The sequence below is a fragment of the Micromys minutus genome (assembly GCF_963924665.1).
Source record: "Micromys minutus genome assembly, chromosome: 27".
In the NCBI taxonomy this organism is placed as follows: Eukaryota; Metazoa; Chordata; class Mammalia; order Rodentia; family Muridae; genus Micromys; species Micromys minutus.
This window is the reverse complement of record NC_137962.1, coordinates 27,876,929-27,882,928: the sequence shown is the minus strand read 5'-3', so window position 1 is coordinate 27,882,928 and position 6,000 is coordinate 27,876,929.

Below are 6,000 nucleotides of genomic sequence, written 5' to 3'. Positions count from 1 at the left end.
TTCTTTTTCATGAATGCTTAGCAAGCAAGCACAGCGCTATGTCCCCATCCCCATCAGCTTTTAGATTAAGGTTTTCCTCTGTGATTGTAAGAGCTTCAAATAACATTATCTTTGTCATCTTGAGATTTCATGAAGAGAAAACAAAATTGTCCTGTGACACAGAATGCCTATGTTGGGTCTACTTTGACCAGTCCTGGCAAAAAGCATAGTAAACCCAAACATTGCCCCTGGAACATGTTAACATTAGAGAGCTTTATTTCATTATTAAGTTTCTATTCATCCATTTCTGAGGCACTCTCACTTTGTAGCTAAGGCTAGCCCCTAAACCTGTGATCCTCCTGCCTCAGATACTCAGACTGTTGGGATTGTTGACCTGTGTCAACAAATGAGGTCCTGGCAAGCTTTTCTTGGAATCGGGGGACGTAAGTGGGAGAAGACATAGAGTTAGGGAACACTGGGAAGCAGAGGCATCCTAGATCTGAAGCCTGGCACTTCCCAGTGGTTTGTTGCCCTTTTCTGAGCATCATTTCCCAAGAGCAGTGGCTCACACCCTACCTCAGTGTCTACTGCAACTTTCAAGTCTGTGGTCCAAAGGAACCTCCATGGTGACTGGGCTTTTCCTGACTAACCTGGCTCTACAGCACATGTCTTGGCATTTATAACAATAATATGCTGTTCAAAAGAGGACCCATTCCTAAGATGAGAACTACTTACTCAGCCTAGAGATAATAATAAGGTTTTAGAGAGAAGTAATAACTCGGGAAATAATGAAGCATTCTGGTAAAATTAAAAGGGCTGTTAGGCAGCTTCATGCAGTATACAACCTGTCTCTCTAATCAACGAACATGTAAGAGGTGGACAACCATCTAGAAGGGAGTCTAGGCACAGAGCCAATTTCAGACAGCAAATTGCCAAATGGCAAATCTTTCACGGAGTCCAGTGATTTTGTCACCTAAAGGCGAAGCAACAGTTTCTCACCTGAAGACCAGATGCTCAGATCTGGCAGGAGGTCCTGCCGTTTCTTCTCAGTTCTTGCTTTGTACTTTTCGGTGTGCAGAGATATTTCTTCTGCACCCCCACCCCATGTCATTGCTAACGCCTCAGAGGAATGGTAAGACAAAAGATGGATTTCTGGCTGCAGTCCCTTCAGCAACACTCAGCAGGAGCTCAGTCCAGAAACTTGACTTCTACAGACTCTTTACCTAAGTGGACTAGTGAGGTTTAGTGGTTTCATCTATTGCCTGCCAGTCTCTCACAAATGTACGAGAACTTCAGTAAATACAGCATTGAGTTAAAAAGTGACATATATGTGTGTGCTGGATAGTTTTAGGGCAACTTCATATGAACTAAAGTTATTTTAGAGGAGGAACCTTAATTAAGAAAATGCTTCCTGACTGAGATAAGGAACTATGGGAGGGGAGAATGATTAGAATAGAAATAAATAAAGTGATTACAATTAAAATGCCTCCATACTTAGCAGTCGATGGGGGTGGGTCCAGCCCACTGTAGGATTTGCCATCTCTCGGTTGGCAGTGCTGGGTTCTATAACAAAGCAGGCAAAGTAAGATGGGAAGAACAAACCAGTTGGAGCAGTAATGGCCTCTGTACCAGCTCCAATTTCCACGTTCTTTGCCTGTTGGAATTTCTGTCCTGACTTCCTACAATGACAATGAGCAATGTGATAGTGTAAGCCAAATAAACCCTTTCCACCTCAACCTGGTTTTGGTCATGGTGTCTCATCACAGCAGTAGTAACACTAAGACAATGTACCTTCCGATAACTGATTTCACATGTACATACAGTAAAATGTAATTCTTAACTGTAATTTTTGACTGTATCTGTAAAATTCTACACTAAGTCCATTCTTTTGTTACTATGACAAAATACTAGAGACTGGATATTTTACAAGAAAAAAACCTTGTTCTTTTTTTTCTTTTATAGTGTTTATTGGAGGTTGAACTGCTTCAGTTCAGGCAGGTTAATTTTCTGAGAGTTCTTGGCATATAGCCCCACAAGGAAAGAGCCTGTATACAAGAAGCTATAGGCTTGGTCTCCTTTAATTAACATGAATCCTGTCTGAGCACTGTAGGAATGGTAGCTGGCACAGCAGACAAAGGCTATCAGTTTGATCCCTAGCTAGGTTGAAAGTCTAGGGAGAATTATTTAGAAGGAATTCCTGGCTCCAGGGGATTGTCTTCTGTGAGAAAACAAAAAATCCAACATATCTTGGATGTTATAGAGAAATGGATACAGAAATTAGTGTTAAATGTGTCATACCTGCTTCTGGAGGAGGTAGGAGAGGGAAATGATGTAAAGCTGGTTCTGATAGCAATTAGTAGGTCTCACATTGTAAAACTTAGGGAAAGGTTACTAAGGTCTGGAAAGCTAGTAGCAAACAACAGCTCTCACGTCCGCATCTTTCCAAATTTGCCTCTTTCCAAATATGATCTGCCTTAGCTTTTCATACTTCTGCAATGAGCATGGCTGATTGATGTAGCGCATCGCATTGGATTACCCACAGTACAGTACATAGTCTCAGATGAAGATGTCTGTGAAGAGCATTTCCTGGAGAAAGTGTCTTCTATGAGCCTATGTTGCTTTGAGCCCTTATGCACACTTGTGAGAACCATTTAAAGACCCCCCTACCTATTGTATCTGACCCCTCAAGAACTGATCCCTTTTTCCTGTTTCATTGGAATCCTTTGTGTTTGTTTGTTTTAAGTTGGTAAGAAGGTGGTACCTAGAAACAAAATCCAGTTATTTAAAATATGCCCTGGATATTGCTGGTGCCCCCGTTCTGTATTCTGTTCTGTGTTTGCGACTAATAGCAGACAGTTAACTTCTTCACCCCATGTACACCCACGCTTAGCTTTCCCTTTTCGAAAAGCAGCTGAAATCTGCTGAATACTGATATTAGTTACTTAAGTCTCTCCTAACACATTGCTATCACAATACCCCAATAAATAATAATTTTCTCATCCCAAACGACAAAACATTTTTGAAACATTCGAGATTTATTCTCACAAGGTTCTGGAACATCAACAGTTGAGTTTGCAACCCTGGGCCATGGTTAAGGAAGGAGCAGAACTATTCTCTCTGAGAACCTGAGATACTGCCCTTCCTTGTTTCCTCCTTCAGCAGTGGCTGGAGGCCCCCGGCAGATGGCTGTACACTGAAGTCTTCATGGCCAGTGCCTCAAATGTCTCCTGCTGTGTCTCCACATCGCCATCTGTTCTACGAAATACAATCCTCTCTGCCTCCTTCTTACAGGAATCCCTGAGATTGCATTTGAGACACTCCAGCTGGATAATCCATGATAATCTTCCATCTCAAGAGCCTTAAATTAATCACACCTGTGCAGACTGTGTAGCAAAAGGCAGGCAGCAGTCAGAGGTCCAGGGATTCGGAGGCCTTTTTTTTTTAGCCAGCTGTAATCTAATGGCTACATCTGAGCTGCCTGGAGCAAGCCCAGCCTTGATGTAGTTCATCTGTTTGAGATATAGATAGAATTTGTATTCTGAACTCAAGATCTCCCTCTCTCGCTCCCTCTCTCCCTCTCTGTTTCTGTCTCTCTCCCTCCTTCTCTGTTTCTGTCTCTCTGTCTCTCTCCCTCTCCCCCTCCTCTCTCGATATCTATTCTGGGCTTTTCCGTCATCCCATGGAATTCTATTGATTGTGCCTTTTGATGTTGTCACTATTGATATTGGTTGAGATTTAGCCATACTGTTTGAAACACCTCGGGCTCCATCTTGAAGACTGAAAACTTCAATGGAGCCCTCACCCTCACCATTGTCTGGGGATAGCTGTCTCCTCAGTCTCTGCCTGCTTTTGCCTGTTCTCCCATTCCCAGGACTCCTTTCTTTCTTCTACAGTATACACACTTTTGGTCTATAAGCTAGGGCACTCCAGCAGCAGATACCTTCTTTCACAGGAGGAGGAATCTATCCTGTTAAGAGTTAGGAGGGTATAAAAGGTGCATATATTGGCTATAGTCAAAATTTTTAAGAACACAGGATAATCTGAAGTATCCATCGGATATCTTTCTGACACAAAGGATTGAAAGCAAAAAGTAAATAGTAAGCGAGTAAGAATTTGTGAAATGATAGAAATTTAAATTATCTTAGCGCTAAGGCTGGGTCACTTGCCTACCATGTACTTTCCGTCTCTAACACTATACAACTAGCAAGAGTAGAATCCCAAAATAGTCCACGGCCAAAGCACAAACCGGATATTATAAAATATTTGAGCAGATAATAATTAACATTAAAATACACGTCTCTGCCTCCTGCTTACAGCTCCAGATGGGAGCTCTCGGCTGCTGTTCCAGGCCTGGCCCCCTGCTACCTCTGTTCTACCACCATGGACTCTAATTCATGGGAACCATATCTCCTAAACAAATCATCTTTTATAAAGATGTATAAAAAGACATATTAAATATCTAGCTATATTAAAGCTGTAGGTAGGAGCTGGAGTGATGTCACAGAGCATAAGAGCACTTGTTGCTCATCCAGAGGACCTGGGTTCAAGTCTCAGCACTTTGGTCAAACAGCTGGAAACTACCTGTAGCTATAGGTCCAGGGGCTACAGACACATTTCTCAGGCTGCCACAGGTAGCTCTGCCCATGGGTGCACAAGCTCACAGAGAGATGTAAACATACACACACACACACACACACACACACACACACACACACACACACACATACACACACGCACACACATGAAAGCACACATGCATGCACTTGCACATACACATAATTAAAGATAACAAAAATAATATTCATTTAAGTAAATTTTTTTTTCAAAGAAAGACTAAAGTCCTAGCCATGTGTCCTATTTCAAGAGGGCAAAATGAAGGAGATTAAATCAAGACTAAGCAAAAGAAAGTAAATAATTGGGAAACTTGGAAATCAGTGACATAGAAACTAAATATATATATATATATATATATATATATATATATATATATATATATATATATATTATATATGTATATATAGAGAGATTGCAGAAAGATAGCAAGTTCTAATCAATATATGGAATGATAAACATTGCTGAGCACCATGGGAAAAGAGGAGAAACTGACTGAAGATCATCAAGATTCCAGTGGAAACTGTATTATAAACATGAAGCATGTGAAAAGCAGCCATAGATATTTGGGTAAATGGCCCTCCTAAAGACACTGAAACTATATTCCTAACAGTGCATAACACATCTCTCAGTGGCACAGGAAACTGCAGTTCACAATGATTTCTTCATCCTCCACGATCCACCCTGTGCATCCTGACCCCATCGGGGATGTCACATATCACATATCTTGCAGATCAGGCATTCACATTACAACTCATAACAGCATCAAGACCACAGTTATGAGGTAGCAGTGAAATTATTTAATGGTTGGGGGGGGTCACCACAACATGAGAGACTATATTAAATTGTCGCAGCATTAGGAAGGTTGAGAACCAATGCTCTAGAGGGAACAAAAGAATTGTGGCTTGAATGTGCCCCCCAAGTGCACAGCACTGGAAACCCAATCTCTAGTACACACAGGGAAATGAAGGGCCTTTAAAGGCAATCATGTGAAGAGGTGGGCCCAGGAATAGATTGACACTATCCTGCAGGAACATGTTAGTCATTTGCTGGAATGATGTGGTGCTGGCTTCATTTTGGTTGTCAACTCAATATAGTTTAGAATTCCATGGAAACAAATCTCAAGGCCTGTCTGGGAGCCTATCTAGACTTGGCTAATTGGGATAAGTGGACCATCCTAAATATAGGTGATGGCAATCCATGGGTTGTGCCTGATCAGAATCAGAAAATAAGTGGAGTTCTCTCCCTCTACAGTATGGTATGATGTGACCAGGTACCGTCAGATCCTGTCCTGTGAATCCCCCACCATTGTGTATTGCACCCCCAAAGTGCAAACCAAAATAAGCTTTCACCCTTTAGTTGCTCTTGTTGGGTACTGGTACAAGACTACTGAGTATGCAAGCAGACTCT